At 40.7% G+C, this 26,469-nt stretch overlaps 1 pseudogene; it reads right to left on the reverse strand.

Moving 5' to 3' along the window:
* Positions 1 to 4,228: 4,228 nt before the first annotated feature.
* On the reverse strand, positions 4,229 to 19,617 carry LOC145099173 (oil body-associated protein 1A pseudogene; annotated as a pseudogene).
* Between the last annotated feature and the right edge of the window lie 6,852 nt (positions 19,618 to 26,469).

The raw sequence follows: 26,469 nt of genomic DNA on the forward strand, positions 1-26,469 counted from the left end.
CAAACCTTGTTAAACATACAAGAGACAGGATCCAATCCATGGGGTATTTTTGGAAAATAGTCTGAACATTCTTGACAAATCATCAACCTACAAGTGAAGGGTAGAAAGGGAATTGGAGCGTGGTGATGCTCATGCTGGTAATTGAATCTTCAAACGCCAAGCCAGGTAGGTGATGCTCATGCTAGAAATTGAAGCTTGGAATTGCTTTTCCAATTGTACGTACACATACACATGAGATGAGAATAAGAAACTGCTGTATTTGATTAGGTTTAGCTAATAATAAGCTAAGGAAGGGGAATGTGCTAAGAAGTTATTATGTATAGAATGAGAAAGAATAATAACCAAAAATCCTGTCTTAGACTTATTAACTTTTCACCTATTTGTCTTTCTTCCTAAAAATATTCATTTGATCTGAATAAATATTATGAAACTTGGTTTATTGAAAGCAAGTATTAAATGGTCATGGTCATGGTCATGTAATGTAGTAGTAGTCTTATTCAATTTCGAAAATTGCAAATTTTGTCCCACTGCCACCCAAGCGAAGAGTAAAGACGTAAATGCCCTTCCTCATAAAGCCTGTGTTATTATGATTATGCTTAAAGTAAAAGACAGAACAGAAAGAATGGGAATGGAGGTTGAGTACCTTATGAAGTAATAGTAGAAGAAATCAGCATAAAGAGTTGTTTGTATTAAGCCAGAGAAACAGGCTGAAAAGAAACAAACAAACAAACAAACAAAAAGTCAAATGAAATACATGTATAGACAATAAGAATAAGAGAAAAGCTTTAACTTACATATCCATCCATTGAAATGGGGCTGTGTGAGATACCGACAAATCCAGTTGAGAATATTCAATGCACAATATGCCCTAACAATACAATGCAAACAAACAGATTTTCATTCATAGCATCCTATTTTCTAAATGATTATTATACTATTTTTGATCATTTAAAAAACCATTTTTCATGGTTATCCAGCTTCATAATGATATCATGCCAAAATATAGAAAGGAGAATACCCAAGAAAGAAAACATATTGACCGATCAAATTGTCAACATTTCCACTTCGCTGCAGCAGAACCAACTGTGGGAGAATAGCAACAGCTTCCAAATAGATAGAAAATGCCCAACATATCTGCACATTCCTAATAATATTAAAAATGTACAACCTTATCTATTGCTACATTTTTATATCTTTATAACACTCCAATTAGGCTAAGCTTTTTTTGAGGAGGGCATTCAGGTCTTTTGGACAAGAGCTAGTCCAGGTTCTTTTCATATCTTCTTAATAATCAATATAACCGCACTTATTCTCATATATAATTTTGTAATGATTAATTGATTATAACATGTTTCAGCACAAAGACAATGAATTAACTTAACTGTAGTCTGCTTATAATCCTGGCACAAGGTGAAATCTTTATAACATCGGGTGGGTCCACACTAATATTCAAACATAAAACAAGAGCAACACATCCTGTTTTCATCTACAGTTAAAAAACATCATTTTAGAGCTAACTATAAAGAAATACACTACCAATAACAACCCAACAAATCATAGCCTCTGATTTCAAATGCATAGCAGTATTAGCAACGAATGATCACAATTACAAGAACAGCAACACTAATAGCATGTTGGGTTTAGCATATAGCAACAGAAGCCTCCAACAAATCTCTAAAGCAAATTACTTTGACGATCATGTGAACTCCAACTAACAAAACTAAACCACCCACTACAAGCTTTTTTCTTAATAACTGTTGGTGCAAGTAAGCCAGGTATGGCAAAATATAGCTTTATATGGCAAGCATACATGATTACAGGTTACCCTACTCATCTAATCAGTAATAGTGGGAAACTAATAGGTCCAACAGAAACAAGGCATACACCTTGTCTAATAGCAGGTTATCTCATAACCATATAAAATGCAAAAGGAAATCGAAAATGACGAAAGGGTAAATGCAGGAAGCAACAGATTACCCGGTCCTTAGGCCGCCATTTGGAGACCAACCCACTTTCAGCAGGAAACAAAATCACCACTAGCAAATACACACTTATAAACTTCCAACCCAAGAATCTCTTCATTCAGTTTCATCAAGTGGCTTACATATACTTTTTAGCCATTGCAACTCTCAATCAGCTTCCTCCTCTTGTAGTTTTTGGAAGAACAGTCTCTCTCTTCCCTCTCCTTTTTTCTCACAGTAACTGCTATAAAAGATGGATACGAGGATTGGAGAAGACACAGATCAGACAAAAATCAGAACAACAAAGAATCTCTTGTGACAATCCCTTGTGACATGGTGCTGATGTGGACAAGTGATCCTAGTGGCATTGCTTACATACAAACCATGAATTTAGATGGAGAGTCGAATTTAAAGACACGTTATGCTAGACAAGAAACATCCTTAATGCCATTAGGGTCAATATCAGGGGTAATTAGATGTGAACAACCTAATAGAAACATATATGAGTTCACAGCTAATAGAGTTAAATGGTCATAAAGTTTCCCTTAGTCAATCAAACATTATCTTACGTGGGTGTCAGGTGAAAAAACCCAAAATGGGTTATAGGTGTTGTTGTGTATGCTGGACAAGAGACAAAAGCTATGCTAAATAGTGCAATTTCCCCTTCAAAAAGAAGCAGACTTGAACAAGCAATGAACTTAGAAACTATCTGGTTATCTGATTTTCTATTCATATTGTGTCTTGTTGTTGCTATTGGGATGTGTTTATGGCTGATGAGTTATCAGGATTCAATTGATACGATTCCTTATTACAGAAAGAGCTATCTTATAAAGGGAAAGTTTCCAGGAAAACCGTATAAATACTATAGGATTCCAATGGAGACGTTTTTGTTGTGTTTTTGAGTTCTGTTATTGTGTTTCAGATCATGATTTCGATATCTTTATACATCACCATGGAATTGGTTCAATTAGGTCAATCTTATTTCATGATAGAAGACAAACACATGTATGATAGTAGTACAAACTCAAGGTTTCAATGCAGATCCTTAAGTATAAATGAAGATTTAGGTCAAATTTGTTATGTGTTTTCTGATAAAACTGGAACACTTACTGAAAACAAAATGGAATTCAGAAAAGCTTCTATTTTGACACGTGTATATATACTGTGTGTTTACTTGATTTCTTCAATTTTTCCCCAGACCATGACTATTGACTAGCCTCTAAAAATCAGGTATGCATGCTGAAATGGTGTTGACACACATATATATACTGTGTGTGTGTGTTGAAGAATAGTTGAAATGAAAAACTTACATGCCAACTAGAAATGGCTCTACATAAGAAAACAAGTGAACTTAAATCCACTAATGTGTTCACTTTCACCTGCAAACCAAAAAAACATAAGTAAGTTTCTGCTTCAAATCAAATCAAATTCAGGATCTTCCTTGTCCTTCTCCTCCTCTTGAATGAGTTTCCCCTTGACAGTTTTCATCAAGTTATTGATATCTTGCAAGACTTCTGTGAATTGTGCAGCATTCTCCTTCTTGGCGAGGTCAGCTTCCTCTCGAAGCTTGGTAAGATCCTGCTCCAGGGCTACAACACCTGCCTCCAATCCAGCTATCTTCTCAGAATTTGTTTTTGACATGTAGACACTAGAACCGTAGCAGCTCTGATACCAATTAATAGGTTCAAGATCCTAACCCGTAGGTAGGAACCTTAACCATGCCTCCTATAGTTCGAGAAACATGGAATTCTCCAGCAAATCGTCTAAGACTTTTATTCCAGCATAAAATGTGATTTATCCCTAGAACATTAATTATATAGTCGTATTAACCTAATCATAATCCAAAACCAGATCCTAAAAGATAGGAATTCTAAACTAAATAAAAAACTATTATTCTAATTAAAAGGAAAGCTAAATAAAAGGAAAACATTTAAAAATTATTTCTTGAATCTTGATGCTTATCCCTTCGTCACTATACTTGACCAAAACGACCAACATGGGTCGTATCAGGTGATTCAGATGATAAACAAAAAAACAAATAAATAAATAAAGGACATTTGACACTTATAAAAAAGATAACTGATACTTGTCGCCATACCAGTTACTTAGCAGCAAGCTCAAGAAACTCAGCTAGGCGTGGGTGCAAATGAGTTGGACAAACCTACTAAACAAAAAACACCAAAAAAATTTAATATATAGTTAACATAAACCATTGTTAACAACTAGGCGTAATGAAATTGGATGACTATATTCCCAAATTACCCTTGCTAGGTCTCCAAGCAATGCAAATTGATATCTCGTACAATAGTTTTGAGTCCAACTCCATCAACGTGTGCTTTTGAGTGAATTCCTTGGGATAAACCTTCCATATACGCTCTGTTATCCCTTTCCTTTTTGAACAAAACACCATAGCGAGACTCCAAATATGTAATAATAATCGATCGATAGAGTTTCTACATAAGTTGCAGGTGATCAAAAATGGCGGAAATCAGGAAATGTAAATTGTACCTTTAGCGAGATTAGGGTAAAGCCATCACGAATTAGAGCCATCATTACCTGTGGGAGACCTAGGGGAAGTTGATCGCCTCTATCCACCTGCCAAAAAAGTGAATCGTCTTCCCGTAAGTTTTCGGCGCTTTCTCCCGATCTTGCCGCTCAACCGGACCAATGACGCCGGGAAGGAAAAGGACGTCGCTCTTCACCTCATACTTGTGGATGTGTCACATCGGCTTTTCTGAGTCCGGCAAGGTTAAGAACAATTTTTATGTTATGATGTTTTCAACTCCTATTAACCGGGCATCGATGACTAGACGATCGTAGATCAAGCACTGTCTCATATCCTCGTTTTGATGGCGACAGAGACGGCGGCATAAATGGAAGGGGGATATCAGAGCACAAAATAGATAGACAGGGGAGGCGGGAGAGAAAAGAGTCGAATGAGTGTTTTAAAAAGCCCTAGAAATTATCCCAATGATTTTATGATATATGAATTGTTGAGGTATACAATAGAGATGGTATCGTGATTAGGGTTTGCAGAGAAAAGGGAAGAATAGAACGAAGGGGATCTTGAAGCGGGGTATTAAAAATTTTAAGAATTTTGAGGGGATTTCATTTCCCCCTTTCAAGAACGCGCGTTTTAGTAAAAATCATAAAGAGACAATCACAGAGGACGCATGTTTTAGATAATGTGCCCTCCGTGTTTTTATTTTTTTACATTAGACACTAATTTAAGGGCACGCAATAATGCGTGACCTAAATCCTCAAATTTTTTGAACAGACGACATGTTTTTATTGTCACTCTCTTTTGCGTAACATAAATCAGTGAGCGTCGTGAAAGGGTCTTTTTCTTGTAGTGAACTATAAATAACATTAAACTGTATATTATATTTAATTTTATTCATAAGTAACTCGTGGGTAAAAGTTATTCAAACGGTTGATATTATGCAGTTATAATAGATGTATATATTTTCATATAATTCAAAATAATCATTATATTATATTAATTTATTATACGAATTATTATATCAAATTTAACAACTTTATTGTTATATTAAAAAAAACATATTGTAACATCCCGACTCTCAGGTATAATATTTATATATTTATTTTTGGGATTAAATGAGTGACTCAACGAGTTGTATGACCGACTTGTCGAGTAGAGTCGGATTGGCCACATGGGTTTAATGACCAACTTGACGAGTCAGAGTGCTGAATCGCCGAGTGGGCACTATGTGACGAAACCCTAAATCTTCGGGTTTGTGTCCTATTTAAAGGGCCTTAAGCCCTCATTTCCGCGTCGCCAGCCACCTAACTCCCCTGTGTGAAACCCTAATCGTTTGGAGTGAGCTAAAAGAGAAAAGAGAGTTAATTTTGGGCATTTTTGTGATCTTTCGTAGGAGAAATAGAGAGCATCAAAGCTTGGATCAAGAGGAGGATTTTGGATCCAGACATTCCTCAGATCTGGATTGTAGGGAGACATATGAGTCTAAAGACCCAAGCTTTATTGAGCTGGAGGCAAGCTCTTGTGTATCTAGCCCTTGTTGGAGCTTGTATTGGCATTATGAGCCTAATATGCCATGCATGCACCTAAAGCTTGCAACTTTACGTGATATTCTAGCCTTAGGAAGATAGATCCGGAGTATAGGGTATCAGTTCTGCCTTAAATGTATGAATGATAATTCAACTTAAGGGACTCGGCGAGTCGATGAGCTGACTCGACGAGTCGGTTGAAGTTTGTCCTGATGAGTCTGAACACACTGTAACTCGACGAGTTGACAGGTCAACTCGGTGAGTTGAGTTGGACCTTCATGAGGATTTTGAGGAACCGAAGGGACTCGACGAGTCTCATAGATGCACTCGACGAGTTGGGTCAGCATGGAATGTTGACTCGAGTGTTGACTTCTATTGACTTTAGGGTTTGGTCAAACATGAGGGGAGGAGGTCATGGAGGGGTAAAATGGACTTTTACCCATATCAAGAGTTAAAGAGGGACTAACATGAGTTTTCTTAGAGTTGTGATATTAAGTGTTAATTTGAGATGCTTTTTACATGTAGGCGGGGTATTCAGTTCCTTACTTGCTTACGAGGTGAGTCTTCTCACTATACTTACCTAGAGTGGTAATTTATGTGTGACCAGAGGGTCTTATGTGCTTATATTGAGTATTGTGATATCTTGCATTATGTCTTTGTGATTTATGATGTGTATTATGTTGAGCACGGAGTTAGGACCAGAGAGTCCACCCGAGTTGTGGGATCGGAGGGTCCCACTAAGACACATTGACCGGATGGTCTTATTTGCGTAGAGCCATGAGAGGATAAAGAGATGTGTGTGGTATTTTGGGAAACTCACTAAGCTTCGTGCTTACCGTGTTATGTGTTATGTGTTTCAGGTACTTCTCAGGATTACAGGAAGGCGCCCGCTTGATTGTATACACAAAGCGGAGTTACATTTTCTGGATCCTGGATTGTGTTTTAAACATTTTCTAAATATGTGTTTTTGAGAACATTTTCATTTGGGGTTTTTTGAACTATGTCATTAGAATACGTGATGTTTAAAATCAAAAATTTGTTTGAAAACTTACGGTGTTACAAGTTGGTATTAGAGCCTTGGTTTGAGGGATTCGGATATACCTTCGGGTGTGTCTGGTCTCAAACCGAGGATTTGAGGAAAATTTTCAAAAGAAATCATTTTTCTAAAAAATTAGTAAGATTTTTAAGAGAAATCCGAGTTGGAGCAGTGTGTACAATCTGCCAGAGCCTGAACGGTGATATCCCAAAATACCCTTAATTATTTGTGTTATGAGATATTTATGAGATGTTAGGGATGCATGCTAGAGGATAGGTTAGCTATTTCATATTTAGGGCTAGAGTTGCCTGATTTGTGATGCGTTAGCCTAGGAATTGTTGCTATCTGTGGTTGCCTTGAGTATGTGCTGAGTAGGAATATCTAGCAGGAATCACTTAAAAAGTGTTCTGAGTCGAGGGTTAATCTAGGAGAGATATCTAGATGAGTATATGAGGAGTCTATAGAGAGAGTAGCCTAATATCCATGAGAGATAGAGTACTTGTGAATTGGAATCCTAGGGAGGAGGACTTAAGGTGACTACAGGTTGGTGTGGAAGGTAGTATTGGGCCCGTACTACTGAAAGCATCGGATCTGTATGCAGCTCAAGTAAGAATCTTTAGGGTATTAAGGAGTAGGTAGGGGCGGGAAATTGAGTGTGAGTTTCTCGAGCGAGTCTCTGATGATTTTCATGTTGTGTTTCAGAGACATTATGGTGGGTACACGCCACACCCCCGAGAGCAGTGGTGCTGTTGACGAGGAGATCCGTAGGATCATCTATGAGGAGTTGTACGTAGCCATTAGAGAGGCGATACTGGATATTTTTGGGTCTATTAAGACCACCCTGATTGATACATTTGATGAGCGGTTTGCCCCTATTATTGAGGTTGATGTTGCTGCAGCTACCACGGCTGTTGCCGCTGCTAGGCCACAGGGAGGTGACACGTTGTTGTTCCGGGAATTTAGCAACATGAAGCCAGCAGAGTTTGATGGGACACGAGATCCGATCGCTAATATGAGATGGATCTCCAACATCGAGGGATATTTTCACACTTTTTTATGTCCATAACATTTCATAGTTCGGTTTGTGCTAAACCAGCTTCGCTTGGGAGCAAAGGACTGGTGGAGGTTTGTGACAGCCAGCTTTACCCCTGCAGATCATGCTGCAGTGTCATGGGAGAGGTTTATGTAGTTTTTCCGAGAAAAGTATGTTCCCCAGGTGGAGAGGGAACGGTTAGCCTAGGAGTTTCTGTCTCTCAAGCAGAAGATAGAAACTATAACTGAGATTTCGAGGATGTTCCATGAGAGGGCACCGTTTTGCCCTGAGCACATGTCTACCGAGCATGCACGTGTGAGCCGATATCTGAGCATACTGAGGAGGGATATACGGGAGTTCGTGGAAAACTCGTCTTACCGGACATTGGCCGAGTTGCAGACCAATGACTGACGGAGGGAGATTGAGCTAGAGTTACAGGCCACGGAGGAGGGGGAGTCCCAGGGGAGAGACCGGAGACCAATACAGTCACAGTTGGCGACGAAGCGAGCAAAGCCCACTGATGTGAGAGATGGGCAAGAAGGGCCGCACTTGTGGCAAGAGTCACAAGGGATCTTGTCGGGTGAGCATTTGCTAGAAATATGGCAAAGAGGGGCACAAGGCGAAGGATTGCCCTAAGGGGTTTTGCACTTTGCTTTCACTGCAACCATACCGGCCATCGGAAGGACGAGTGCCCTCAACTTGTTCAAGGATGAGCCCAGGTTCCACTCCTGCTGCTTTGCATGCTACTGATAGTCGGCCAGTGAAGGCCGAGGCTCCGAAGGCTCGTAGGAGAGCTTTTCAGCTAACAATGGAGGAAGTTCGCGCAACACCTGATTTCGTGGTTGGTACGTATTTCCTTATTTATATTATTTTGAGATTTGTTGTGCTTATTTTGTACTATTTATAGGTACTTTTCTTATGAGTTTTGTACTTGCTTTGGTGTTATTTGACACGGGTGCGATTCAATCCTTTGTGTCTTTAGCTTTTAGTCGTTGAATTGACCTCTGAGGGTTTCTATAGCCAACGAGCATGCGGTTTTTGCTACTGATGTATTCCAAGGATGTGTGTTACAGATTTTTGGTGTCGAGTTTCCGATAAATCTTGTGCCGATAGCGATGGGTGATGTCTGTGTCATCGTGGGCATAGATTGGTTGAGCCGTTTTGGAGCTGTGATCGACTACGAGCGTTAATTGGTGACTATACAATAACCTAGTGGAGGAGTGCTTACGGTGTATGGGGAGGGTACCAGATCTGGATCATCTTTCTGCTCTGTTGCCAGAGCAAGACAGAGTCTACACCAGGGTTGTGTGGGCTTTTTGGCGTATGTGATGGATATGTGGGTTGCTACAGGGTGGCCGAGTTCTATCTTTGAGGTTCCGATATTCTGCGAGTTTCCAGATGTTTTTCCCGAGGAGTTGCCGGGAGTGCCTCCCGAGAGGCAGGTGTAGTTACGGATTGATTTGGTTTCGGGTGTGGCGCCTATTGCCTACACACCTTATCGAATTGCGCCACCAAAGATGCAGGAATTATCCTCACAGCTCCAGGAGCTGCTGGGGAAGGGGTTAATCAAACCGAGTAGCTTACTGTGGGGAGCTCCAATCCTTTTTGTCAAGAAAAAGGATGGTTCACACCAGATGTGCATTGATTACCGGGAGTTGAACAAGCTGACGATCAATAACCAGTATCCACTTCCAAGGATCGACGATTTAGTCGATCAGTTGTAGGGGGCATCTTGGTTCTCCAAGATTGATTTGAGATATTGATATCATCATATGAGAGTTTGCGAGGAGGATACTCAGAATATGGCCTTTAGGACTCGTTATGGGCACTATGAGTTTGTGGTGATGCCTTTCGGGCTCACCAATGCACCGGCTACGTTCATGGACCTAATAAACCAGGTGTGCAGACCTATGTTGGATCGATCAATGATCGTGTTCATCGACGATATTTTGGTGTATTCAAGAACCAGATAGCAGCATGTGGAGCACCTTAGAGAGATTCTTGGAGTATTGAGGTTGGAGAGGATTTATGCCACATTCTCCAAGTGCGATTTCTGGTTATGAGAGGTCCAGTTCCTAGGGCACCTCATTAATCAGAATGGGATATTGGTCGACCTGGGAAAGATTGGGGCAATTATGAGATAGGAGGTGCCGAGATGCCCATCTGAGATCAAGAGTTTTTGGGTCTGACCGGCTACTATTGTAGATTTATCAGATATTTCTCCAAGATCGTTGTTCCTCTCACCAAATTGACCTGGAAGTGTGTTACTTTTTCCTGGGGGCCCGAGCAGCAGGCCTCATTTGAGACTCTTCGCCAGAGATTGTGCAAAGCTCCAGTGTTAGCCCTTCTTGAGGGAGTGGAGGACTTTGTAGTTTACTGTGATGCATCTATATCAGGACTGGGTGCGGTGTTGATGTAGAGAGGGAATGTGATAGCTTATCCATCGAGGTAGTTGAAGCCTCACGAGACGAGGCATCCCAACCACGATTTGGAGCTGGGGGCGGTGGTTTTCGCCCTCAAGATCTAGCTTCATTATCTATATGGAGTTCGGTGTACTGTATACACGGACCACAAGAGTGTTAAGTACCTCATGGATCAGCCTAACCTGAATATAAGACAAAAGGGGTGGTTGGATGTAGTGAAGGACTACGACTGCAATATCTTATATCACGCTGGCAAGGCTAATATGGTAGCCGATGCCTTGAGCCGCAGAGAAGAGAGTGCTCCGATTCGATACATGTGTATGAGGATGACGGTGATGACTCCAGTCCTAGATACCATCCGAAAAGCTCAGGTGGGGGCGGTGAAGCCTGAGAACCTCAAGAGGGAGCGAGTAATCAGACAGGTTTCCGAGTTTAAGACGGATAGTCGGGGGCTTATGACTTTCTGAGGGCTGATTTGGGTGCCCTATACAGGTGGATCTCGGTGTGTATTGATGGAGGAGGCACATAGATCGAGATTCTCGATCCATCTAGGAGTCACTAATATGCATTTGGATCTGAAGAGAGATTACTGGTGGCCCTGTATGAAGAGGGATGTGGCATGGGTAGTTTAGAGGCGCTTGACCTGTCACCGGGTTAAGGCGGAGCACTAGCGTCCACATGACCCGTTACAGCCTCTAGAGATTCCCTAGTGGACGTGGGAACATATTTACATGGATTTTATTACCAAATAATCGAGAACCACGCGAGGTCGATGCAATATGGTGATTGTGGACCAGCTGACGAAGAGCGCTCACTTTCTTGCTATCAGTGAGACCTATTCTGTCACACCCCCGAACCAGACGGCGGAAACGTCCGAGGGATATTGTGACTTAATTGAATACCATCACAATGATTATACATGAATCATAAAATCATTCATCACCATGCATTGAAATATTACAACTGATATTGTTTACATTCAGTACATTGTTTTAACCATTACATTTCCATAACTTAAATCGTTCGATGCTAATTTAAACAAAACATCATGACATCACTGAATACATATTCTTCGGTTTACCTATTACTTGAGAATACAAGTATTTTGGAAAAACGTCAACATATGAAATGTTGGTGAGTTCATAAGTAATGTTTATGAAAAAAAAAGATTTTTGTGAAGGTTGAAAACCCAGAAAATCCGATATTTTCTGAAAAGAGTATTGTATATAAGAAAAAGTGTGAAGATCCGTAAGTATGCTTGTCGATTTTTGTAAACGTGTATAATTGTTAAACTTTGTATACATCACATAGGTAAAAGTGTTGAACTTCCCGGGAAAACCCGATGTTTTCCCAATACATAAAATTACATGTCTTATTTATTGTTATACCGATACGACGATTGTTTATGATTACCCAGGTGACATTGGATTAATTATGGGTTGTGAGTCGTTATAATCACGCATTAATGAAAATGGCTAGTTTATAACTACCAAATACAAATGATCCCTTAGGCGTCGTCCGTACTACTCACTTAATCCAACCACCCTGACTTCTCATAGCCCCACAACCGAGGAGAAAGGAGGGTACGAAGCCCCCTTTATTTCCATAAGTCGTTCAAGGCTATCGGGAATGCGAAAGGCACTTGGCCCGACTCGCATTTGACTTCTCGACTTCGCTAGCAGTACCAATGGACCCTTGGGGCCCAACAACACAATAGAGCTATTGAAAGTCCTTTTACATGGAATTAGGTCATAGAAGGCCCAATAACATGTAAGCGTGATTCCCTTCGGGCCTAAAGATCATGTTATTGGGCTAGCTAGGCCCAACAAGCACGATTTGAAACCTTTGAGCCCAAAGATTGAATATTGACTCCTCATAGATTTTGCTTGTTTATTGAAGTACTATTATTTATTGATTTTTGATTTGTTATTGATTCGAGACCGAATCAATTCGTTTGGTAACGATATTGGTGTTGAAAGTGTATTTGTTATTACGTTTCGCCGGTAGTCGTGGTTCTCGTATTTTATCTTAAGGGATTTATTTGTTTAAAAGTAAGAGTTTACCTTTTCACGACCCTTCTTGTATAAAATTTACACTTTTAGTCCTTTATATAAAAGAATTTCCATTTTTGTCCTTAAACCATTTTTCTTGACACTTTAGTATCAAAACTTATTGAAAAGACATTTTCAGCCCAAATTTACATGATAAACAGCTTAAGTCTTTCAAAAATGAAATTTCCTCCGTTGGAACCCCCATTTTTGCAACCTTTACAGTTTTGGCCCAAAATGGAAAATTTTTGCATTTTTGATCCCTTTTTAATTTGAAAAACCTTTTTGACCTTTAAATTGGTTTTAATACACTTGTAATACCCTGTTTTACAGAAATTTGCATTTCTAGCCCCTCAATTTCAAAAATCTCGCAAATTGGGGCTTATTGGGCTGAAAAGCCCATTTTAGCCCATTATGTTCAAAGGTTACATTTTAAACCCCTCAAAAATATTGATATTCAGAAAAATTATATTAGAAACTATTTGGACCCTTTTCAACCTCCAGAAATTATCATTTGTCGTTTTGGGCCCTTAGTTTTGTATTTTTGACAATTTAAGCCCAAAAATGGGTTTTATGTCCAAATATGTTCTTCCTAACCAAAAGAACTATTTTTCTTGACTTGATTAGTATAAAATGGTGTAAGCTATGTTTATTTCATTCCTCATGTTATAGATCTCGGTTTTTAGGTACTTTTTGGTTAACATAATCATCAACAAACACATAAAATCATACATGCAAGCATAAGAATCACACAAGGCATACATTTACTCATATATCTACACATTTTCTTGTATTCTCCCCCATAAAAACTCATAAAAACCGAAAGAAAGGGGGGTATGAAGCTCACCTTGAGTTGTTGTTTCGGTTTTGAGGAAGATTGGAAGGAGTTTGATGTTGTTTTCGGCCCTAACAAGCCTTCCTTTGTTGATTTCGAACTTAGAGGGTTTCTAAGAGAGTGATCATGATTTTTGCATGGATTAGAAAGAGATTTTTGATAAGACAAAGAATCTAGATCATAGATCCAAGCATGATCTTACCTTAGATGAAGAATTTGTGGAAATATCTTCTTGAAAAACCTTCTGTATTTCGAGATCTTGATGAAGAGTGGAGGGAGTTTCCTTGAGAGATTTGTGAGAGAAATGTGTGTGTGTGTGTGCTTTGAATCGGCCGAGAGCAAGAGAGAGAGAGAGAGGAAGAGAAAGGTCTTGAGGTGATGTGTGCATGGAAACATGGGATAAGATGCATGGAAGACCATAATGTAAAAATGAGGTGGCCATGAGAAGTCAACTCTCCCTTTTATTTGGGCTTGGACCGAGAATTAGAGAGGAGGAGAGAAGAATTTGGGCCTTGTATGCTTAAGCCTTTTTTTCATGGTTATGTTAAGTGATGTTTGGTCCAAATAATCATAATTGTGAGTCTTATGACCTATTAGGGCTAAATTAGGTTAATTATGGCCCAAAAGGGTTCATATAATTAATTTAATTCATTCTAGGCCCAATATGGCCCAAAATATTGAAATAAATGGAAGTGGGTCCAATTAGAGCCCATTTAAGAGTTCTAAGCCCAAGATGGTCAAATTGGAAGCTTATTGGTCCATTGGGCCCAATAAGGAAATCCTAGTCCAAAATGGACTTAAACAAGAACTTTTAGGGTTTCCAATTGCTTATTGACTACTTGAAATGCTTGCATGGGGTGTTTGATTGAAATTTTGTTGTCATAAAGTATGCATCATACATGCTCTTATGTCTTTGATTCATAATTTGGCTTAAGTGTTGTAGTTACAAGGCACAAAAATTTCTAGTTGTGATATCATCCCCCCGTTAGAGGGAATTTCGTCCCGAAATTCTTTTGAAAGCTAGATTTGAGAATGCTAGAATAGGTGAGGGTACTTTTGCTTCGTTTGGTCTTTGCGTTCCCATGTGAATTCTGGCCCACGCTTCGCGTTCCACCGCACTTTCACGATCGGGATGCGACTTTGTTTAGTACGCTTCACCTCCTTGTCCATGATTTCGAATGGTTCTTCAATGAACAGGAGATTCTCGTTGATTTCAATCTCGTCAAGGGGAATGACGGGAGTTTCATCTGATAGGCACTTCTTTAGATTGGAAACATGTAACACGGGGTGTACACTGCTTAGCTCAGCGGGCCGGGTAGCTGTAGTTTGTACGCCACTGGACCTATTCGGGCAACGATCTCGAAAGGTCCTATGTATCGTGGGTTCATTTTTCCCCGTTTTCCGAAACGAATGACCCCTTTCCAAGGTGAAACTTTTTACAGCACTCGATCCCCGACCTGAAACTCTAAGGGCTTTCGCCATTTATCAGCGTAGCTCTTTTGTCGGTCGCGCGATGCTTGTAGTCAAGCTCTGATTTGAACTATCTTTTCCGTGGTTTCACGTATGATCTCCCGTCCCATTAACACCTTGTCCGATGCCAGTTTCTTTGCTAGCTGGGTGTCGCCCACCTCAGCCCAACACAACGGTGATCTACACTTACGTCCATATAGTGCTTCAAAAGGAGCGACTTTGAAGCTCGAATGATAACTGTTGTTATACGAGAATTCAACTAAGGGTAAGTGGGTATCCCAAGACTTCCCAAAGTCTATCACACATGCGCGAAGCATGTCTTCGAGCGTCTGGATGGTTCGTTCGCTTTGACCGTCCGTTTGTGGGTGATAAGCGGCGCTCATGTCGAGACGGGTTCCAAGTGCTTTATGAAGTGATTGCCAAAAACGTGAAGTGAATCTACTGTCTCTATCTGAGATGATAGACACTGGTACTCCGTGAAGTCTCACGATTTCTCGAATGTATAATCGTGTCAGTCTCTCCATCATGTAGGATTCTTTTATTGGCAGGAAATGGGCGGATTTTGTCAGTCGGTCAACTATTACCCATATAGTGTCTAATCCGTCCGACGTCTTGGCTAGCTTGGTCACAAAGTCCATGCAAATCCCTTCTCATTTCCACTCGGGGATCACCGGTTGCTGTAATAACGCCGAGGGCTTCTGGTAGTCCACCTTTACTTTGGCGCAAGTAAGGCATTTGCTGACATAGGTGGCAATTTATACCTTCATGTTAGGCCACCAATAATGTTGTTTAATATCCAAGTACATCTTGTCCGAACCTGGATGGACGGAGTATCGCGTATTGTAAGCTTCATCCATGACTACCTCCCTAAATCCTCCAATTTTAGGGACCCAAACACGGTTCATGAAATAGTGTACTCCGTCCTCTTTTACCTCTAAATTCTTCTCCAATCCGCGTAATGCTTCGATTGCTCTGTTTTCCGTCTTCATGGCATCTGACTGAGCTACCCCGATCTGAGTGGTTAGGTGAGATTGGATGGTTATTGAGAGATTTTTCGCACGACGATTAGAGTACTCCTTCCGGCTCAAGGCATCAGCTACCACGTTGGCCTTGCCTGGGTGGTACTTGATTTCGCACTCGTAATCATTTAATAATTCAACCCATCTTCGTTGCCTCATATTCAGCTCTTTCTGATTCAAGATGTGCTGGAGACTCTTGTAGTCCGTGAAGATGGTGCACTTCGTACCATAAAGGTAATGCCTCCAAATCTTCAGAGCAATGACCACTGCTCCCAATTCTAGGTCATGGGTCGTATAATTCACTTCGTGTGTCTTTAGTTGGCGGGATGCGTAAGCTATCACTCTTCCATGCTGCATGAGAACGCAACCTAAACCCTGATTTGACGCGTCACAGTAGACCACGAAATCTTCCGTTCCCTCTGGTAGAGATAGTACCGGGGCACTGTAGAGGGCTTGCTTCAGGGTTTGGAATGCAACTTCTTGTTTGTCCTTCCATTTTAATGGTACGCCCTTTTGTTTAAGCAAGGTAAGTGGCTTGGCAATGTTAGAGAAGTTTTGAATGAACCTCCTATAGTAGCCTGCTAGGCCTAAGAATTGGCGAATTTCTGTGGGTGTCGTTGGGACTGCCCATCCTTCAACGGCTTTGACCTTAGAAGGATCCACATGAATTCCTTCCCGACTAACAACATGCCCTAGGAAGTTCATGCTACGGAGCCAGAACTCACACTTGAAGAGTTTTGCGTATAGCTTTTTCGTTCGCAGGGTTTCCAGGATTTGTCGGAGATGTTGGCCATGCTCTTCTTCGCTTCAGGAATAGACTAGAATGTCGTCAATGAAGACGATAACAAAGTTGTCGAGGAATGGTCGACAGATTCAGTTCATCAGGTCCATAAATGCGGCAGGGGGATTTGTTAGACTGAAGGGCATTACGAAAAATTCATAATGTCCGTAACGAGTTCGGAAAACGGTTTTGGGGATATCCTCTTCCCAGACCTTGAGCTGATGGTACCCGGACCATAGATCTATCTTAGAGAAGTAACTAGCTCCTTGGAGCTGGTCAAATAGATCGTCGATTCGTGGGAGTGGATAGCGATTTTTGACAGTGAGTTTGTTTAGCTCTCTATAATCGATGCACATTCTAAAAGATCCTTCCTTCTTTTTGACAAAGAGGACCGGAGCTCCCCATGGCGAGTAGCTGGGTCGGATAAATCCCTTGCTCAGGAGTTCGCTGAGTTGGCTGGACAATTCCTGCATTTCAACGGGAGCTAGCCGGTAAGGCGATTTAGCGAGAGGGGTTGCTCCTGGAACGAGATCAGTTTGGAACTCAACTTGTCTCTCTGGGGGTACTCCACGAAGATCTTCAGGAAATACGTCTGCGAATTCACGTGCTACCGGAATGTCTTGAATGTTAACCTCTTCCTTGGTTTTATCCACTATGTGAGCCAAGAACGTCAAATCGTTCTTTCGTAGATGCTTCTGTACCTGGATGCACGAGATGAGGCAAAGGCTCGTGCTAGGTTTGTCTCCGTACATAACTAGGGTTTCGTGATTGGGAAGGTAAAGGCGAACGGACTTCTCGTGACACATAATTTCAGCATGGCGGGGGCTTAACCAGTCCATGCCAATAATCACATCGAAACTCCTAATGGAAACTGGCATTAAGTCTATTCGAAAGACGTGTTGATTCAGGGCTAGGGTACATCCGATCTAGATTTCCCCAGTGGATTCGGTTTTCCCATTGGCCATTTCCACCATAAAGGTTTCATTGAGCTTCTGGGGTTGTTGTTTTAATAAATGTTTAAACTTATTGCTCACAAAGCTTCGCTCTGCTCCGGTGTCAAATAGGATGCACGCATAAGTGTGGTTTAGGGGAAACGTACCGGTAACAACAGCGGGATCCTGAATCGCCTCCCCCTGACCCATGGTCAGCACCCTTCCTGTTCCTCCATTTCCGGGATTGTTGTTGTTAGGGCAATCTCGACGGAAATGCCCAGTCCTTCCACACCCATAGCAAGTGTGGCTAGGTCCTGCATTGTTGCCACCGGTGTTGGTGTTGTTGTTGTTGTTGCGGTTGTTGTTGTTGTTGCTTCCCTGTTGTTGATTCTGAGGAGGGTAAGTCCTGCAGTACCTTGCCGTGTGTCCCTTCCGATTGCAACTGGTGCACTGCATTTCCCTGCATTCTCCATTGTGATGGAGACCGCACTTGTTGCACTTGGGAAGATTACCAGAATAAGGTCTAGGAGCAGTTGAGGCTGGAGCATGTGGTGTGGACGAAACTTGCACGATTGCAGCATTAACCGCCACTGTCTGCTACTTCTTGGAAGTTTTGGAGCCTTGACACCCCTTTCTCTTATTGTTCTTCCCCTTCTTGCTATCATTTTCCTTCTTGGCTTCGGTCTTCGCTGGCTTCTCAACCTTGTTGTTGTTGTGGTCATACAGCTTCTTGGCCAATCTCTTAGCACTGTCGAAAGTTTCGGGATTTGCAGCTATCACGTTTCCTTGGATCGGGGAGGTTAGTCCCCAGATGAATCGCTCGATCTTCTTTCCTTCTGAGGTGATCATGCCAGGACATAACAGAGACAATTCGCTAAACCTTGATATGTAGGCATCTATACAGCATTCCGGACAGTGAGGTTCCACAGCTCTTGCTCCATTTTCTGAATTTCACCACGAGGGCAGTATTCGGCCATCAGCATTTCTTTCATTTCTGTCCATGGCATGGAATTGGCTATGGGGAGTGTCATGGCTTCCACGTGTCCGTTCCACCAAGTGAGCGCTTGGTCAACAAAAGTGTATGCAGCAAACTTCACCTTCATCTCTTCAGGGCAATCGCATATCTCGAACACCGATTCCACCTTCTCGATCCATCGTTTGAGGGTGATCACTCCTCCAGTGCCGTTAAAGGTTCATGGTTTGGCGTTTGTGAAGTCTTTGTAGGAACATGTTTTGGTGGGTCCCTGATTCATTCCGTTGTTCGAACTCCCGGCCCCTTGTCCGTTGACTCCTCCGTTGTTCCCTTGGTGAATTTGTGACATTGCTGCGGTGACCGTAGCAGATACGGCTGCCTGGAATGCAGTTGAGTCAACTTCGGGTGGGGTTGGTCCAGGGTTTCCGCGAGTGGGTCGTCGAGGCATCTTTCTGTCATGGAACGGAAAGATGTTGAGTGTATGTGGTTTCTGTGAGGTTGTGATCCTACAGACTAGGTGCATGGCACAAACTTAAGTACTTCTACAATTTAGCATACAATCATGGATTCGCAACACATAGCAGATTAAAACGTCATAATAAAACATATAAAATTTTTTACTAATATTATCCGCATTTGATACATGAAAATTTTGCTCGTGAGAGCATACATGAGTGATATTAGTTCGACAGCATAACGACTCTATGAGTAGTGTAGTCACTTAAACATAGAGTCGGGGTACATAGCATAGATCCTAATGACATAGTACTAAAGACTGATACTGATATCCCTAGTACTCCACAGAGTATCCTAAGATAGGGGGTGAGATCATATGCCGAAGTGTTGAGCCAACAACTGAGCCATCTCCGCCATGTCTCCAATGACCTCATCCCTCTCATGCTCAGCTCGCACTGCACATGCTTCCATGGTGAACAACTGTTGCCGCAGGGCGGCAATCTCAGCTTCGGGGGAGCGGTTCTCCCTTGCGGGATTCACTGGTGGGGCGGGGTGGTCCTGTTGCGCCTCGCTAACAAACGACGTGGCGTGATCTTTGCCCGAGTCTTGTCCTTCCTCCATGTCATCATCGGCCTCGTCGAACTCGTAGTCGGTGTCCGTGTATTCGTCAGGTCCGACGTTGTGTGCTCCCTCTTGATTCCCTTCTGGTTCATCTTCAAGCATCTCGTGAGCCACTAGGACTTGATGAAACTGGATACCCTGCTGCTCTCCCTCCATGAAGACTGGGGGAAGGTATAAACTATCGTTACTCCTATGACTCTACAACTATTGTACAAACTAAACGGATGTTCTCTTTTGGTGATAAAGGGGTATGTTTTTAGGTTCCCTAGCTATCACGATCTCCTCAGGACGTGTGATAGTTATACCTTGGAGGGAATGTATTTGATCAGGCTACATCCACTCCTTGATATGACTAGAACAGTTCTGGCTTAACCGAGATACTAGCATTATCTTGTTTGGTTCGGTATTATGTTCTTGTTCCTAATGCAAGCAAGGGTGTTTTATTGTTATGTTTTACTTGTTTTGTTCAGAGTTATGTTAGTCCCTCTTTAGGTTTATAGTTGCATATCAATGTGTGGTTAGATATGCTAGTTCACTATAAACAGAGCTCTGATACCAACCTGTCACATCCCCGAACCAGACGGCAGAAACGTCCGAAGGCTATTGTGACTTAATTGAATACCATCACAATGATTATACATGAATTATAACATCATTCATCACCATGCATTGAAATATTACAACTGATATTGTTTACATTCAGTACATTGTTTTAAACATCACATTTCCATAACTTAAACCGTTCGATACTAATTTAAACAAAACACCATGACATCACTGAATACATATTCTTCGGTTTACCTGTTACCTGAGAATACAAGTATTTTGGAAAAACGTCAACATATGAAATGTTGGTGAGTTCATAAGTAATGTTTATGAAAAAAAAAAGATTTTTGTGAAGGTTGAAAACCCAGAAAATCCGATATTTTCTGAAAAGAGTATTGTATATAAGAAAAAGTGTGAAGATCCGTAAGTATGCTTGTCGATTTTTGTAAACGTGTATAATTGTTAAACTTTGTATACATCACATAGGTAAAAGTGTTGAACTTCCCGGGAAAACCCGATGTTTTCCCAATACATAAAATTACATGTCTTATTTATTGTTATACCGATACGACGATTGTTTATGATTACCCAGGTGACATTGGATTAATTATGGGTTGTGAGTCGTTATAATCACGCATTAATGAAAATGACTAGTTTATAACTACCAAATACAAATGATCCCTTAGGCGTCGTCTGTACTACTCACTTAATCCAACCATCCTGACTTCTCATAGCCCCACAACCGAGGAGAAAGGAGGGTACGAAGCCCCCTTTATTTCCATAAGTCGTTCAAGGATATCGGGAATGCGAAAGGCACTTGGCCCGACTCGCATTTGACTTCTCGACTTCGCTAGCAGTACCAATGGACCCTTGGGGTCCAACAGCACAATAGAGCTATTGAAAGTCCTTTTACATGGAATTAGGTCATAGAAGGCCCAATAACATGTAAGAGCAATTCCCTTCGGACCTAAAGATCATGTTATTGGGCTAGATAGGCCCAACAAGCACGATTTGAAACTTTTGAGCCCAAAGATTGAATATTGACTCCTCGTAGATTTTGCTTGTTTATTGAAGTACTATTATTTATTGATTTTTGATTTGTTATTTATTCGAGACAGAATCAATTCGTTTGGTACCGATATTGGTGTTGAAAGTGTATTTGTTATTACGTTTCGCCGGTAGTCGTGGTTCTCGTATTTTATCTTAAGGGATTTATTTGTTTAAAAGTAAGAGTTTACCTTTTCATGACCCTTCTTGTATAAAATTTACACTTTTAGTCCTTTATATAAAAGAATTTCCATTTTTGTCCTTAAACCATTTTTCTTGACACTTTAGTATCAAAACTTATTGAAAAGATATTTTCAGCCCAAATTTACATGATAAACAGCTTAAGTCCTTCAAAAATGAAATTTCCTCCGTTGGAACCCCCATTTTTGCAACCTTTACAGTTTTGGCCCAAAATGGAAATTTTTTGCATTTTTTATCCCTTTTTAAGTTGAAAAACCTTTTTGACCTTTGAATTGGTTTTAGTGCACTTGTAATCCCCTGTGTTACAGAAAGTTGCATTTCCAGCCCCTCAATTTCAAAAATCTCGCAAATTGGGGCTTATTGGGCCGAAAAGCCCATTTTAGCCCATTATGTTCAAAGTTTACATTTTAAACCCCTCAAAAATGTTGATATTCAGAAAAATTATATTAGAAACTGTTTGGACCCTTTTCAACCTCCAGAAATTATCATTTGTCGTTTTGGGCCCTTAGTTTTGTATTTTTGACAATTTAAGCCCAAAAATGGGTTTTACGTCCAAATATGTTCTTCCTAACCAAAAGAACTATTTTTCTTCACTTGATTAGTATAAAATGGTGTAAGCTATGTTTATTTCATTCCTCATGTTATAGATCTCAGTTTTTAGGTACTTTTTGGCTAACATAATCATCACAAAACACATAAAATCATACATGCAAGCATAAAAATCACACAAGGCATACATTTACTCATAGATCTACACATTTTCTTGTATTCTCCCCCATAAAAACTCATAAAAACCGAAAGAAAGGGGGTATGAAGCTCACCTTGAGTTGTTGTTTCGGTTTTGAGGAAGATTGGAAGGAATTTGATGTTGTTTTCGGCCCTAACAAGCCTTCCTTTGTTGATTTCGAACTTAGAGGGTTTCTAAGAGAGTGATCATGATTTTTGCATGGATTAGAAAGAGTTTTTTTTATAAAACAAAGAATCTAGATCATAGATCCAAGCATGATCTTACCTTAGATGAAGAATTTGTGGAAATATCTTCTTGAAAAACCTTCTATATTTCGAGATCTTAATGAAGAGTGGAGGGAGTTTCCTTGAGAGATTTGTGAGAGAAATGTGTGTGTGTGTGTGTGCTTTGAATCGTCGAGAGCAAGAGAGAGAGAGGGGAAGAGAAAGGTCTTGAGGTGATGTGTCCATGGAAACATGGGATAAGATGCATGGAAGACCATAATGCAAAAACAAGGTGGCCATGAGAAGTCAACTCTCCCTTTTATTTGGGCTTGGGCCGAGAATTAGAGAGGAGGAGAAAAGAATTTGGGCCTTGTATGCTTAAGCCTTTTTTTCATGGTTATGTTAAGTGATGTTTGGTCCAAATAATCATAATTGTGAGTCTTATGACCTATTAGGGCTAAATTAGGTTAATTATGGCCCAAAAGGGTTCATATAATTAATTTAATTCATTCTAGGCCAATATGGCCCAAAATATTGAAATAAATGGAAGTGGGTCCAATTAGAGCCCATTTAAGAGTTCTAAGCCCAAGATGGTCAAATTGGAAGCTTATTGGTCCATTGGGCCCAATAAGGAAATCCTAGTCCAAAATGGACTTAAACAAGAACTTTTAGGGTTTCCAATTGCTTATTGACTACTTGAAATGCTTGCATGGGGTGTTTGATTGAAATTTTGTTGTCATAGAGTATGCATCATACATGCTCTTATGTCTTTGATTCATAATTTGGCTTAAGTGTTGTAGTTACAAGGCACAAAAATTTCTAGTTGTGACATATTCTATAGAGAGATTGGTCGAGATCTATGTGAGAGAGCTGGTGGCACGACATGGGGTGCCGACTTCGATAGTGTCAGATCGGGATGTGCGTTTTACTTCCAGGTTCTAGAAGAGGTTTCATGAGGATTTGGGTACCCGATTGTACTTCAATACCGCATACCACCCACAGACTGACGGGTAGAGTGAGTGGACGATTCAGACACTGGAGGACATGTTGTGTGCATGTGTTATAGACTTCGGAGGAAGTTGGGATACTTATTTTCCCTTAGCTGAGTTTTCATATGACAATAGCATCATTCCAGTATTGGTATGCCTCCCTTTGAGCTCTTATATGAGAGGAGGTGTTGGACTCCCATCTATTGGGGAGGCAGGACGGAGGGTGATGGGTAGTACTGAGATAGTTCTCAAGATGACTAAGCAGATTTAGAAGGTTAGACAGAGGTTACTGACAACAAATGTCACCATAAGAGTTACGCAGACCGGCGGTGATCCAAGCTAAGTTTCAGGTTAGAGATTTTGTCCTCCTGAAGCTATCCCCGTGGAAAGGGGTGATTCGATTCAGGAAATGGGGAAAGTTGGGTCCCAGATATACCGTTCCTTTCATAGTGTCTGTCAGAGTGGGGAAGGTAGCATACTGGTTGGAGCTACCTGTAGAGTTGAGTTAGATTCATAACACCTTCCATGTGTCTCAGTTGAGGAAGTGTGTAGCCGATGAGATGGTAGTGGTATCCTTGGAGTACATTCAGGTGGATGCTAGCTTGAATTACATTGAGTAGCCGATGGAAATTTTGGATAGAAAAGTTAAGATCCTAAGGAGTAAAGAGGTGAGACTGGTTAAGGTGCAGTGGGAGCACCGCAAGGGATCCGAGTGGACTTGGGAGCCAGAGTCCGAGATGCGCGAGTAGTACCCTGAGTTGTTTCCATAGTATGACTTTGAGGGCGAAGCCTGATTCTAGTGGGGGAGAATTGTAACATCCCGACTCTCAGGTATAATATTTATATATTCATTTTTGGGATTGAATGAGTGACTCGACGAGTTGTATGCTCGACTCGTCGACTAAAGTCGGATTGGCCACATGGGTTTAATGACCAACTCGACGAGTCAAAGTGCCGACTTGCCGAGTTGGCGTTGTGTGAGGAAACCCTAAATCTCAGGGTTTGTGTCATATTTAAAGGGCCTTAAGCCCTCATTTCCGCCTCACCAGCCACCCAACTCCCCTGTGTGAAACCCTAATCGCTTAGCGTGAGCTAAGAGAGAAAAGAGATTTAGTCTTGGGCATTTTCGTGATCTTTTGGAGCAGAAGTGGAAAGCATCAAATCTTGTATCAAGAGGAGGCTTTTGGATCCAGATATTCCTCGGAGATTTGCTTTAGTTGGAGGTGACAAGAAGCTATCTTGATCATTTCCTAATGAGAACTTGGTTTTGGGGTTTTTAGGGTTTTCTCTCATCCATCTTGTTTCATTAAGTCATTTGAGCATGGCTTGAGGTTGAAACCTCAGATCTAGACTGTAGGGAGCCTTATGAGTCCAAAGACCCGAGAATTATTAAGCTAGAGGGAAGCTCTTGTGTATCTAGCCCTTGTTGGAGCTTGTATTGGCATTATGAGCTTAATATGCCATGCATGCACGTAAAGCGTTCAGCTTTACGTGATATTCAAGTCTTAGGAAGATAAATTCAATGTATGGGGTATCAGTTCTGCCTTAAAATGTTTGAATGAGAATTTGACTTAAGGGACTCGGCGAATTGATGAGTTGACTTGACGAGTCGGTTGAAGTTTTTCCCGACGAGTCTGAACACACTGTAACTCGGCGAGTTGACACGGTGAGTTGAGTTGGACCATCATGAGAGTTCTGTGGAACCAAAGGGACTCGATGAGTCGCATAGATGCACTCGACGAGTTAGGTCAACATGGATTGTTGACTCAAGTGTTGACTTTGGTTCACTTTTGGGTTTGTTCAAACTTGAGGGGTGGAGGTCATGGAGGGGTAAAATGGTCTTTTACCCATCCCAAGAGTTAAAGAGGGACTAACATGAGTTTATTTGGAGTTGTGATCTTTAAGTGTTAATTAGAGATGCTTATTACATGTAGGCGAGGTTTAGACTGTTCGAGGGGTATTTAGTTCCTTGCTTGCTTACGAGATGAGTCTTCTCACTATACTTACGTAGAGTGGTAATTTATGTGTGACCAGAGGGTCTTATGTGCTTATATTGAGTATTGTGATATCCTGCATTATGTCTTTGTGATTTATGTTGTGTGTTATCCCGAGCTTACTGAGTTAGGACTAGAGGGTCCACCCGAGTTGTTGGACCGAAGGGTCCCACTGAGACACATTGACCAAAAGGTCTTTTTTGAGTATAGCCATGAGAGGCTAATGAGATGTGTGTGGTATTTTGGGGAACTCACTAAGCTTCGTGCTTACCGTTTTATGTGTTATGTGTTTCAGGTACTTCTCATGATTATGGGAATGCGCCGACTTGATTGTACACACGAAGCGGAGTTACATTTTATGGATACTAGATTGTGTTTAAAACATTCTCTAAATATGTGTTTTTGAAAACATTGTCATTTGGGGTTTTGTGAACTATGTCATGAGACTACGTGATTTTAAAAATGAAAATTTTGTTTTAAAATGTATGGTGTTACACATATATGTAAACCATATATGTATGTTGTTTATTGATATGGTTACCTTTGTGACCATAATACCTTATCCGAGTGTTGGTAACCTGAGTGGTCATAATACTATATTTGTATGTTTTTTTTTATTGAGTATGGTAAGCCTTTGTGATGAGACACATAGGCTTGGCATGTTTTAGTGAATACATATTTTCTGAGTAATTGATGAGTTAATTTGAAAGGCACTATGGGATTTGATTTGTATGTTGATAATGTGATTAAATATTGTTGATATTATATGAGTATGTTGACCTAGTTATCACTAAGCTCTTATAGCTTTCTATTATTTGATGTGTGTGTCTTTTAGGATCAGGTAAACCCACTGAGGGTATAAACTTAATACTTGAGAGATAGTAGAAATATAGATGGATGGTAAGTCCCAGCTCGAATCTTTGTATTACCATTATTATATATGATCCCTTTAAAACTTTAAGCAAATGAACTTTTTAAAATTAATTAATCATAGCAACAACTATAAATATCATTAAACCATATATTATATTTATTATTATTCATGAGTAACCCGCAGATAGAGGTCATTGAGATAATTGAGATTAAAGAATCTTAAAAGATGTCTACATTATTATATAATTCAA

Source organism: Lactuca serriola, chromosome 4, assembly GCF_051521515.1.
Source record: "Lactuca serriola cultivar US96UC23 chromosome 4, Lser_US96UC23_V15, whole genome shotgun sequence".
Taxonomy (NCBI): domain Eukaryota; kingdom Viridiplantae; phylum Streptophyta; class Magnoliopsida; order Asterales; family Asteraceae; genus Lactuca; species Lactuca serriola.